Source organism: Mastigoproctus giganteus, chromosome 2 (genome assembly GCF_048544385.1).
Source record: "Mastigoproctus giganteus isolate SK-2022 chromosome 2, ASM4854438v1, whole genome shotgun sequence".
Taxonomy (NCBI): domain Eukaryota; kingdom Metazoa; phylum Arthropoda; class Arachnida; order Uropygi; family Thelyphonidae; genus Mastigoproctus; species Mastigoproctus giganteus.
In genome coordinates this window covers 110120977-110134928 of record NC_143576.1, presented here as the reverse complement: position 1 = coordinate 110134928, position 13952 = coordinate 110120977, and the positions used below count along the sequence as shown (strand labels likewise).

Below are 13952 nucleotides of genomic sequence, written 5' to 3'. Positions count from 1 at the left end.
TCTGATTCTTTATTGTTTAGCCATTTTAATTATCCACCCTGTACTCCTCCAACCTAGAAAACTTCTTAGGAACCAAAGAAGAGTAAAATGTATTTTCTGTTTAACTCCTGCTGGGAAATAATATTGTGGTGCACATGAAAATAGCTGTAAAGTATTAATAATAGCAAAATTCGTGTATGTAATCATGTCTGATTAGTTCATATTTTATTATATTTTAAAATACGACTAAACAGTGCACTGCATAAATAAGTTAAATAAATATCGTCATTGTTGGAATTTTATATCTGATATTCGATCATTTCAAGTATTATTGTATATTTTGAAGAAGGCTTTTTGAACTGCGAAAGAACCTTGGCCAAGAGGTGAATTTATGCCTTGAGGGATAATTCGAATGTGCCAAGGAAAATTACAAATATAATACTAAATAAATAAAGTGCTTATATATTTGTTTTGCAAAAAGTATCTTTATTTTTCTTATTATAGTAGTTATTTACATAATATAACTCGATTTTTATATTATTTACTTATGTGAATTTGGAAAAAAAGAAGCACGTTGTTTCACTTTTCTTTAAGAAATTGTAAAAGTATTTTGTATATGCTGTAACATCAGCTGTAATATAAGAGTAAAAACATGGTTGAGTCTTATTTCATCTGCTTAATTCGCTTTCTTTCTTTGAAGCCACGAAATCCTGCTTGAAATTTTATGGCAGCTGAAAAATAAATAGATAAGCTCAGTAAACAAGGTACTAGGAATAAAATTGTTTGCTGAAATTTTTACACAAATATTTAGCACTTAATGTACGAAGTCATGTGGAAAATATTCCATATTTCACTCGCACTTCACTAAACTATTACAAATTGTTATTCTTTTCCTGTTATACGATGCTAAAGATTAGTAATGCGCACGCATTAAGTTGGAAACGCTAAAGCAAATTTTTTTTTTATCCTAGTTGGGGGGACATGATTTGCATCATAGAAGCATGACTTAAACCGGACTTGAACAAGTTTGTCGTCTGTACTGTAGCCGCTGTATACAGGATTTTCTTTGCATCGAGGAAATGGCTGTTTTCATAAAAGAATTACCAGTTGAATTTGTGCACTGTCTCTCAAGTTGGCCCGAGAAAATCACAAAATTTTGAGGCTATACTCGTAACGATAAAACAAATTCCTCACTAATTGGTACTGCTCAGTATCAATTAGAGAGATATTTAGTTTTTTCGTCAATGGCGATCACTGATATTGATCAAATATCAATCATCACTTACATCATGACATGATCAATATCACTCCTCCTCAAGTTTGAGGTGGAGTGATATTGACTCCTATGTTTCGGGCCCAACGGCTAAATGGCCAGATGAACAACGGCACACAACACTACACCTCCCAAAGCCACCCACTTTTAAATCTCTGCCCTCAACAGTATACTGTTTCACATGACAACGTATATTACGCGGAGATGGGGGAAACCCCGTTAGATGCGAACACACGATGGCACCTGTTTCGGGATTTGTGACATCTCAGGACAAGAGCTATGACCTTCAGCTCCGCTGCTAATGCGACATGGCGGTCTCAATCGTCGCCACCGCAATAATACGTCTGAATAGGGTGCTCTTACCCGATTCACTTTAACTCCCTATCCCTATGGGGAGGGAGACAGTTCCCTGTCTCCTCCCCGTCGCCCCTTCTTTTCCCTCTGGTGGGGCATGGGCATGCCCCATTGACTCTTGGGGTTGTCTTCTCTATTGGTCCCATACTTCTGTCTTTCCCCCCAGCCTTCAGTCTCCCCTCCCTCTCTATCTTCACAACTAGCGTCCAACCAATGTCAAAATTTACCCAGCCCAACACCCCCAAATTTTAATCTTAAATCCCATAACTTACGTATTTATATTCCTTTCGGGCAAACCAAAACTCCTATTGTTTCCTTTTTTTTTTTTTTTTTTAGGCCTAGCCTCTAAAATCTCAGGAAACTAGGTGGCAGGACCTGCCAGAGTACTATAAAAAATGCTGGGCACCTGACCTGCCTCCCCGGGGCATAGTGCGGAAAACGGTGGACCCCACCAGAGACCCAACGGCTAAAAGGTCAGATGAACAACGGTACACAACACTACGCTCTACAATATCCATGCACCTTTAAATCTCTGGGCTTTACAGTGTTCTGTATCACACGGCAATGTATACTATACGGATATGGGGGAAACCCCTAGTGCCGTTAGACCCAAAACACATTTGAAGCACTACTCGTAATGAGAAAGCTAAATTCCTCTTTAATTGATATTGGAACAGTATACGTTCCGCTGCCCCGAAGAAGAGAATGTGAACAGTGCATAACAAATAGGATAACCAAAAATTTCCATACCTTTGCGTTATACATGATGTACACATTTTATTTCCACCTCTACACACAAACAGTTGTATAAAGTACAGGTTATATTACGTAGGTACATCGCTTTCACGGAATTACAACTTATGAATGAAGGATTAACAAGAGAAATAGACTAGACTGAGTTCTCTCGTCAAGGAATTTCATGGCAGATTAATTATACAGTTAATTATATTCACATCTGATATAAACCAGATCGAACGTTTCTGCCAGTTCCTATTTCCAGCTTTAATATCTGTGCATTTTAATAATAAACAGCTGCAACAGCCACTACTGGCATTCTCTGGATATATTATCTGGATGTATCGCTTAGTGGCTGCAATAGTGGCATAACTCAAAAATCGTAATTCTGAGAAAATCGATGAGAAAAATTTGCCTTTAAAAAATTAGTTTCTTCAGAATTGAAGAAATTATATGACTGCTGAAATATATTGTGATTCATCTCATCATTCACCCAGTGGTACTCAAAATTAGGCTGGCTTGATCAATATTCCCTTATGCGTAACCAGAATGTCCAAAATTTAATCCCTCTTTTGAGTTGTGCCACTATTGCACTAACAAACACTCAAAATTTGTGACTTGGATTCTCCTAAAGATTGAAGGTAATTCGAAGGATGAAGAACAACAAAAAACATTAAACAAGAACTTTATTTATATTCATAAACTCAGGAACGTGTATGAACTACATTTTAATCTTTGAGAACTTAATTGTGGTAAACCATAAATAAGAACAAGAAGTTAGTACTTAATTATTGGTGTACAAACAAGCAAAATTTTGGAAGAATTTAGTCATTCTTAGAAAAATTTAATCCTTCCGCAAATTAGCTTTTAGACTGTTATAAAAACCGGCATGGCATTTGGGAATTGTGTTATTGTTCAACAAACATTGAAGGTCACTGTGCTTATTTTTCGAAATCTGATTAGAACTCTTGTAGGCTTTTTCAATTCGAAATCTACAAATTACTCCAAAGGTTTCTTGTTTTACTAGCTTTAACTTTAACTGGTTTATAAACCTCCTGTTTGTATGATGTTTTATAAAAGAAAGAGTCTAAATGCTGCATTTCTACTTTAAAGATAGCAATGTCATTGAAATTGAACTCCACTTCATCAGTATTTTCACTAAATTTCACAGAAGTTCGTCGGGCCAAATCTTTCAGGTCGTAAAAATTGTAATGTCTCATCTCTGTCACCTTGAAAGGGTTTCTTGTCCTTCTGGCAGTTCTAGCTAATGTAACGTATTGTGATGGGACGATTACAGGACGAATCCCAGACTTTAGCGATCTTTTAATATTTTTCTATATTAATGAGTGTGCACAGTCATCCTCGTTTTGCGTATGATCTACAACAAGAAATTTGTGTGTACAGTGTAGAGTGTGTTTAGTGTCAAACGGCACCAGGGGTTTCCCCCATCTCCGCGGGCTATACATTGTGGGTGTGAAACAGAACACTGTCAATGCCAGAGGTTTAAAAGTGTATGGATTTTGTACATGTGTAGTGTCGTGTACCGTTGTTCCTCTGGTCATTTAGCCGCTGGGCCCCTAATGGGACCCAACGTTGTCCACACTCTGCCTCGTGGAGGCCGACCAGGTACACCAGTATTATAGTTATTTACTCTGGCAGGTCCTGCCACCTAATTTCCTGAGATTTCGGTGGCAAGGACCTTAAAAAAAAAAAAAAATAAATAATAAATAAATAAAAGAAAAAAAAAAAACGTTATAGTTATGGGACAGCCAAAATGAAGTACTATTTATGCAAATAAATGTTAAATTTTTGGGTGTAGGGCTCATGCAATTTAACAATGGTTCAGACACTAGTAATTATAATTAAAAGAGAGAGAGAGGGGTGGGGAGACTGAAGGCTGGGGGGAAAAGACAGAAATAAGGGGTCCATAGAGAAGATGACCCCCAAATCAGTGGAGCAGGCCCATGCCCCACCAGAGGGAAGAGAGGGGCGGCGAGGGGGGAGGAGACCAGAAGTCACCTCCCCCTCCCGCCCGGGGAGCGGAGGCAAAGGGCCACGCAAGGGAGCGTGACTTAAAAAAAAAAAAAAAATCTATAGAGTCCCAAAGGAAGGTCTTGTGTCAGTCCAAGAATGGTGGTTAGTTTAGTCGTGGTGCCTGTTCTTGATCCCTGTAGATATCAATAAGTGTCCTCCTTCGGGTGAACAGTCCCTGGGCGAATTTTGTCAACTCCTTATACTCCTCTTGCGAGTCCAACAGGTTTGATTCCCTGTTGCGAGGGAAGTAAGTCAGCTTTGTCATCAGGAGGCAGCGGAGATCCTCATAATTCTCACAGTTGTACATTATAGTGTATAGTGTATAGTGTTTTTAGGGTCTAACGGCACCAGGGGTTTCCCCCATCTCCGCGTAATATACATTGTGGTGTGATACAGAACACTGTAGAGGCCAGAGGTTTAAAAGTGTATGGATATTGTGGTGTGTAATGTTTTGTACCGTTGTTCATCTGGTCTTTTAGCCGTTGGGTCTCAAATGAGACCCACCGTTGCCCACACTATACCTCGTGGAGGCAGACCAGGTACACCAGTATTTTAGAAATTTACTATTTACTCTGGCAGGTCCTGCCACCTAATTTCCTGAGATTTCAGTGGCTAGGACCTAGAAAAAAAAAAAAAAAAAAAAAAAAAAAGTGGAGGGGGGGAGAAACGCTAGAAATTGGGTCAGACCGAAAGAGATATAAGTTATACGGGTTATAGTTCATTTTTTATTATTATTTTTTTTTATTTTTTAAAATTTTTGTGTGGGGCTTGTGTAGTTTTGGCAAGGGTCAAACGCTAGTCGCAAGATAGCTAGAGAGGGAAGGGAGACTGAAGACTGGGGGGTGAAAGACAGAAATATGGAGTCAATAGTGAAGATAACCCCAAAAGTCGGTGGGGTAGGCCCATGCCTCACCAGGTGAAGATAGGGGATGGCAGGGGGGAGGGTACAGAGTAACCATCCCCTGCCAAGGGAAGGGAAAGAAAGTGAACCGAGTGAGGGTACCCGGTTCAGACAGTTGTACATTATGTGAGACCATGTCTCCACTTCCCCACAGACACAGCGGGGATCGTTTACTAATTTGTGTGTAATGGTTTTGATTCGAAAGTTCGCCGCAGCATCCAAATCGGTTGTTATAATAAATTTTGAGTACAATAGCGGCTCACCAAAATAATGCCAGCTGATATTAAAAACAAGAAGGTTGCATTACACTCCCAATACTTGCACAACTCAAAAAGGGTCATTGTTACATACTGACCGCGCTCCATTTCCTCCCAAGGTTGGGGGCACTCTGAAGAAGTGTCACTGTTGATGCATCTCGATGCAGTAAAAACTCAAATGGCATAACGACACTTGTGCTAGCTAGCGAAGAAATATTGAACTAACTTTGTGCTGTTTTTGCGTAAATGTAGAGTCCACTGTCCCAACCTCATTAGTTGTATTAACTCAGAAATTAAGAATTTTGAGTTGTGCCACTATTGTAGCCAGTGAGCGATATAATGCTCAGCTCCATTACAATTTCTTTGCCTAAAAATTGATCACCTTTCACAAAGATCATTATTATTTATTTATTATTATTTTAGGGTTGCCCGTAATTGAATACATTAACCCGTATTTGTGTCTGTAAATTGCGTGTTCTCTAGTCATTTTTGCCTATTTTGCTGGACGGAAAAACCCAAGTTTCTGGGGAGAAAAACCCTGCTATCTACGCCTGAGACCGACTAACTCAGCCACGGAGTGAAAAAAGCCCATTAAAGTTCTTCGCGTCATCGACGGGATTCGAACCCGGGCCTTTTCCACCCAGTGTGGGGAGGACGGTGCCGCGCAGACTCACAAAGATCACACTTTGATCTTAGCCAAAAGGCCGAGAAGCGAAGATCAGGGGCGAAGTGGATTCCGCTGTTGAAAATTTGTGTTAACCGGGAGCAAGTTCTTCAGAAACAATGGACGCTGTCATGCTTTATCGCTGACAAGGTCCATGAAGGTTGCACTTCAAGGGGTCTTGTTCACGGGTAATATTCAATGGACAGAAATCAATTACAATTCCAAAACACATCAATGTTATCATAGTCAACGGCACAAACTATATTTTAATCAATTTGTAGCCCAATTATGCAATATTGATCCTAACAATTTGGATTATATAGGCAGACTCTCAGGAATTTCTAAACAAATCTTCTCTCGGGAAGGCTGAAGAAGGGATTAATTTCCTTCAGTTTAGACTTTCGCAGTAGCATGGTGATTGTGATCGCTGTCCTTCGACACGTCGAAATGTGGTGGATTCGAATCCTGTTAATGCTAAATGAATTCTTATGCGTTTTTGTCACACCGTAGCTCAGTTAATCTGTCTCGGTTGAGGGTTGAAAATCTCCTCCCTCCCCCGCCCCGAAATTCAGGTATTTTATCCGAATGAATACACCCAGTTTACAGACGATGTATCCCAGTGGTTCACCTCCTGAACTGTTTTTAGCGCGAAAACAACAATCTCAGGTTAAAAGTCAACATTTAGAATGAATGTGAATGAGTGCTTATTTGGTCTCTGAGGACCAAGGAGTCCTATCTTGGTTCATTCACATGTCAATTATTTTTGATTAAAACTTGTCTCTGATTCGTCCATGAAACTAACCAGACTGAAAATAAATGTAGCTTTTAGTACTGAGCAGTTTACATAAGCAAACGGCTCACTACTGCCTACAATGAAGTTGGCTTCAATTAGATAAGCCATAAGGTAAGATTTTTTTTTTTGCTCTCTGAATGGCTGCTTCGAAATTTTGTGAGGTAATAGTCCATTATTATGCAGGGCACAAAGTTATATTTATTTCAAACTCAAAATTCAATTTTGAAGGATTAAAAAAATAATTAAATTCTGAATAATTTTATTATTCAAATTGACTAGACAGTACTACAATTAACTTTATTACTCAAAAGAATACTATAATTCGCTAACGAGGCAATGAAAAACTGAACCAAGCATTCATTAACCTAGAACTTCTTACTATTCGTAATAAAAGATCAGAAAACGTTTTTAAAAGCGATGCAAATTTCTCAGCATGCAAATATTCTTCATAAAACCATCAACCAGATATAATAAGCAATAATAATTTATGAAGAGAATTGATCAAAATTATTATTTCTCTTTGCTATTCACCCTCGTAAACCATGAGTAACTTATAAAAGAAATTACACATTCTAAAATATGAATACGCACATTTATTGATTTTATAAGAATTATAGCGTGCCTGAGCTGTATTAAATCAGTGTTTCATTAGAGATTTAGAAATTATAGAACGGTATAGCGCGAGAACAGGGTCAAAGCAACTGGAAACCTGTTTTGCATAATAGGATGGTCCAAGGAATGCATAAGGTGGAATTGCGGGATAAAAGAAGTGTAAACTTTTTGTCACGCTCAATGAGATGAGATACCATCATTGCTGCAATAGATTTAAAGTAAGTCAGATTGCAAATATTTACCTTTTTTTTTAATTAAGCTTTTTTATTTTTGATCTCTCGAAGTCTAATAATGAAGGTTTTTTGTTAATTGCATTGGCTTTTGTTCCTTGCTACCAATATCGTTACTGTATTTATATTCTGAAATTAGTGCAAATATGGTCTAATACTTGTATATTGTCCATAGATTTTATAATAGACTTAAATTATTGAAGGATTTTTCTCATATGTGGGTGTGGTGTGTTACCTAATGAAAAAAGAAATCGCCGAGAAAAGGAAATCTTTGTATTAGGATTATTGGCAGTTTCAACGTCTGTTGCCATTCGTCGGTGGATGGGTGACGGGACACTCCTTCGGGACAGCATCCGACAACCCATTGATGATACAACTCAAGTCATGACAGATGCATGAAAAACGTTCTGCAGTTTAATTTTCTGTATTTTATAGTATCTTATTTACTTTTTGTTCTGTTATTCTTATGAATTCTGAAATATAATTTTTCTGATAGGCCTACATAGCCTATGAATGTGCTTTTGCTTTTTTGGGTTTCGTGAAAGACTGTGTATTCAAGAGATATTTATTTTAGTCGAACTAAAAGTAATAGCACAACAGTCTTTTAAAGAGTTAAGTGGCACTACTACACAGTGCACTCAAGCTGTTGAGGGGGGGGGGGGTTCACACCTTCTTTATTTTAAGAGTACCTTTAAACGCCAATAAAACCTTTTGCGTAACTCTGTATGAGACATACACCTAACTAAAACCTAAGTAGAATTGTAGTTAGGTGTATGATAAAATTTCGTGCAAGAGAATTGGTGGTTACGACAATTTATAAGAATAAATAAATAGCTTTTTAATTCCCATCGCTGCAAGTTTTATAGGGGTTTACAAAATGAATGCATATTAAGAAAATTAATGAAGTAAAAGGTTTGGGAAATCAAGAGAAATTTTGGTAATTTAGAAAGTAAGAATGAACAAATTTAATAATTAGAAAAAATAAAAGAATATTGTGTATTTTTTAATCAGTTTATTTTGTGCAAAATTATTCAAGCCAATCCTAAATCGAAACAAAGTTACATAAATCTGAAAGTGTACGCTTTCAAGAGGATTACTCATTGTGCATTATCCACTACAATTCCATATAGACAAAGGTATTTATTGTTAAGATTCCTTGAGTTTTTTTCCTTTTCCAATATGTTTAGAATCCTAAGCCGAATGTGAATTTCATATCTCTATGATGAGCGTGAATGGGGATCGCTCATATTCTGATATGAGGGTTAGAAAACATTGTCCATTCCCAATTTTGGAAATGAATCCGACATAAAAAAAAAAAGTCAGTTCACTTTCAGCTCAATTACTTGCCTCTATCCTGATTCGATATTTACTATATCTTTTATCGAAATTGAATGCATTCAATTTCGATAAAATTGATTGATTCGATTAAATTTCATTTTTACTAATACCAATTCAGCTGATGCTCTGTGTGTCCAGATTTCAACAGTCTGAAAACGCGTTATCCGTGCTAGCATATTTGCAGAAAGAATTGCCATCTGAATATCTTTATTTCTGATCTCTGAGGTATTCGTTAATTTAGTCATAGCATTGTATCGGTAGAAAGTAGAGTTGCCATCTTTTCAAAATCTCTAACCCGGAGATGATTTTGGGGAAGGTGGGGGAGGGGAGTTAGTGAAACCAATCCTTATTTTTATGTAAAATACGGTTTTTTGATACTTCAACTAAAAAAAATGTTGACCGTTACTTATGGAAAAAATTACTAAACGGACTTATAACTATGGTATTTACTTGCATGTATTTGCTGATATATGAGTTAGTGCATTTGCATCATGTCTGTACACATTGAACCAACCGATATTGTGTAAGTGGCGCTTGTCAGCTTATTAGTTTATACGACAAGGTATCTACTCAATCACTGATGAGGCCAACTATTCATAAAATGTCATCTGAGTGGTAGCACTCACTGAGAATAAGTAATAATAGTCTTTTCTATTTGGGAAGCAATACTTATTCGAAGTACAAGGGACAGGCAACTTGCGAAGGTTTCTCCAATATGAGATGTTATGTAATAATGCCACTGATACAGCTTCTGTTGGTTCAGCTGCGTATAGGTACGTTGCAAATGCACTAACTTATACGTCAGTTAAATCCTTCCGCAGTTGAGGCTTTTTAACACTAAATTTCTTGTCTAACTTGTATAGATTTGTAATTTCCAGTTTAGGACCTTGTCAACGCCATAGTTAAAACATTCTGGTACATGAAATAAGTATTAAATAATTTTGTAATTTACATACATTCTAAAAGAGCGCATATAATATCGTATTCGCCTCAAAATGGAATGGGAATTTTAGTTTTTTTTTTCTTTACCATTCTATGTCTCCGAGAAGGTGAAACTAAACCTGCAGCCCGAACATGCCAACTTAAACCCGGCCGCCAAATGAAATCTGGAGGAGGGGAGTGACAATTGTTATAGAAAGAGATACTTTGGTGAAATGTTTTCATGATTGCACTAAAGACTTGTGCACCACATATATACTTGCGAGAAACAGTGGTCATAAAGATTTTGGTCTTGCCGTGTGTACTATAGCTAATGGTGTTTTCATACAATAATGTCACCATAGCTATTTTGCGTCTCTAGTTTTTAATGACCCAGTAATAAACAAAATCATGAGGAGCGAAAACGGGTTTGTTTTCAAGACTGTCGTAGAAATGAACTCTGTTAAACACCATATAATAATATGGTGTATAACGGTGTTCTACGCCTAGTTCAGAAGTGCAAACGATTCCACGCCCAAGAAGACATACCCCATTACATCTTATGCTTCTGAATTTAGTTCGTTTATTGTTTTCCTTTTCTTTCTTTCTTGATTCAGATCGTATAGCTGTATCTGTCGACGTATTTGCGGTTTAGCAGCGAACGATTAAAATCAAATATTTTGGAACTTACACTGGCAGATGTTTGCTGAAGATGCTATCGTTTTGGACTTTTATTTTATTTCATTCTTTCATTTCTCTTTGGTTGGTTCGGGACTCTGGTAGGAAAATCCACGATTCCATTTCCATGGAGTCGTGGGTTTTCACTACTGGAAGTAGATGTCAGTATTCATTATTAGTTTTTCTTTGATTAATTATTTTAATTTATTATGGTTGTTTGGGACATAAATAGAAACATTTGCGCCTTGCGGAATGTGACTTTAATTGCTTCATTAGTAATGTTCATTTCTACAACATAGTCCTTAAAAAATTTCATTTATATTCGAACCACTCTCGTATTTAAAAAAAAAAAACAAAAGTTCGAGAAATTTGAATCGTGGGGACACCTGTTTATAGTAAATGTATTGTGGGCTTATTGAATATCTGTATAACGAAATTTCAATTTCGTGGTTCTTTCTTGTGATCAGCCATTGCACTTTGCTAAATGGAAGCTACTCGTACTAACCGCACTAATTTAATTGCGTGTCGAAAATCAGTCAGGCAATCACGTGCAATGGTAGATAAGACCGCGACTAAAACCGTTATGTACATGCCGTGATGTAACGAGTTCAAATAAAAATGCGATACATATTAACACGACGTTCGTGCCATGTTTACAAGACAAAAATTAGCGGTATAACTTTAGTCAGAGAGTACATTCAAAATATTTTGCATGTTTTGATATTATAAACTGTCTGTAGGCGAAGGAAGTAATGGTAATACCTAATTTTCTTACCTTTTTCCATTTCTGCTTCTCTCTCCTCGTATTTCTTCTCAAAGAAATCTGCTGCAAATTTCACTATGTCTTTCGGTTGATCTAAAACGATACTACGACAGAGTTCATACATCATTTCGGTTAGGCCCTCCGGTATTCGCGGTATCGCTCTCGCTGTGACTTCCATCTTGGAAAAATTACCGAAGGGAAAGGGCGAGACTCAGACAAGGTAAAAGAAAAAAAAAAAAAAAGAGTGATTGGTGATGTCCTGTTGCTTGTCAAGAACCTCTACTGTGGTTACATATACTGTGCTTATTGATTAGGCTTTCAGTCGATAGAAATAGTACTAAAGTTGATTTAAAACAGAGAATATTACCGTCCGCTATTGATCGTTACTCCGTGTATGTGTATATGGGCATGAGCGTGTGCAGATGAATTCGTTATTAAAACGATTAATATTTAAGTTATCAGTTCATACAGCAATTGTACGGAATTCGCTCATTTTTATTAATTAGCTCAAGCGTTTCTTCCTGTATGCAGTGGAAGTCACCTTGGTTTTTGGACACGAATGCTATTGTCATGTAAAATGCTTGCTTGCTTTGCCAGAATGCGGATATCGACGAGAGAGAGATATTACAGTATTTACATTCATGAAAATACCTACTTCGCCCCGAAATGTTTGTGAACAAGCAGATGCTGATGTCGGTATTTTAGAAGTGTTATCAAAAATATTAGGATGATCTATATTGTTCATTTCTTGATTGATTTCATCAGTTAAAGACTGATAAATTTTCATTTAAAGACGTTGATTTAAAGATGTTAGGGCTGAAATTAAATCGTCTGAATTACAATAAAAGCTGTTTACACATTCCTGGTCAAGCACAGCTGAGGCGATCTCCCGCTGTCTTCGCTTCTTATTTGAAATCCTCACCTAAAACGATACTGAAGTGACTCTCTGAAAGCAGATTAAACGCCACATTCATATTAGTAATGGCCGCATGGTGCAAGAAAGCTACACCGGCCAAAAAAAAAAAAAAAAAAAAAAAACGGAATAAAACAATGATAAAAAAATAAATAATCATAATTAGTAAAAGAAAAGGAAATTAAACCTATCATCCTATGCGCTTCCCTGACCCGAAGGTACTATCCAGATGACCTTTGAATTTCCCCAAACTGTCAGCCTCTACCACCCATGTAGGCAACTTATTCCAGTAATTTATAACTCGCTGGCTAAAATAAAACTTCCTGCAGTCCAATCTAAACATTTCCCCCCGTAACTTGAATTTATGTCCCCTAGTTCTAGCATCATTTATAATCTTGAAAATTTTGTCCTCATTCATTTTACTGATGCCTCTCAGAGCCTTAAACACCTCAATCAAATCTCCTCTAAGGTGTCTAGTTTCCAAACTCTGCAACCCACATATTCGAAGTCTTTCTTCATAAGGACGCCCTTTTGCCGATGTCACCAGGCGAGTTACCCTTCTTTGCACCCTTTCAAGAAGCTCGATGTCTTTCTTTAGGTGCGGTCTCCATACTTGAACACAATATTCCAAGTGTGGTCTAACAAAAGCCTTATATAATGGGATTATCACGTCCCTATCTCTACTTGCAAAAGTTCAATAGATCATCGATAGGGCACCATGGGCCTTCCTTGCAACCTGTTTACAATGTTCAGAGAATTTCATGTCCGACCGTATCGTAACACCCAAGTCCCTTTCCTCCAGTACTGAGTTTAGTTGAACTCCACCAAGTGAATAAGTTATTTTGGGATTACTCTTTCCCAGGTGTAATACCTTACACTTTGTTGGATTAAAGCATAGCTGCCATTTTTCTGACCATTCCTGAAGTCTATCTAGGTCTCTCTGAAGAAGCTCAGCTTGACAGTGATCATTAACTACTCTACCAATTTTAACATAATCTGCAAATTTAGACATCCCGCCCTCTATCCCTTCATCGATGTCGTTTGTGAAAATTAAAAACAACAGTGGTCCTAATACTGATCCTTGGGGAACCCCACTTCTTACATCAACCCAATCTGAGGAATAGCCATTTATCACAACCCTCTGCCTCCTGCCCTGAAGCCATCCTTCTATCCATCTAAGGATTTTCCCAGTGATTCCAACCTGTTCCAGCTTATAAAGCAACTGCTGATGTGGGACTGAGTCAAAAGCTTTGCTGAAATCTAAATAAACAATGTCGAAATTATTCCCTAAATCCAGCTCGTGAGTGACCCTTTCAAAATTGCGAACCAGATTTGTTAAACATGATTTTCCCTTTACAAAACCATGCTGAGTATCCTTGAGAATTTCAATTCGACCCACATGAACCTGAATTCTACCCTTGATCATTGCCTCCATGATTTTCTCTACCACTGAAGTCAGACTGACAAATATACTGACAGACGGATGCCTAACTGTAAACGTCACAACACA

General features: G+C 37.4%; 1 long non-coding RNA gene across 1 annotated transcript; it reads right to left on the bottom strand.

The window, feature by feature from the left end:
- Positions 1 to 610: 610 nt before the first annotated feature.
- On the bottom strand, positions 611 to 11713 carry LOC150089493 (uncharacterized). The gene is made up of 2 exons (XR_016546669.1): positions 11542 to 11713; positions 611 to 710 (listed from the first exon to the last, which is right to left on the bottom strand). It is a non-coding gene; the product is annotated as an uncharacterized LOC150089493 (long non-coding RNA).
- Positions 11714 to 13952: the final 2239 nt, after the last annotated feature.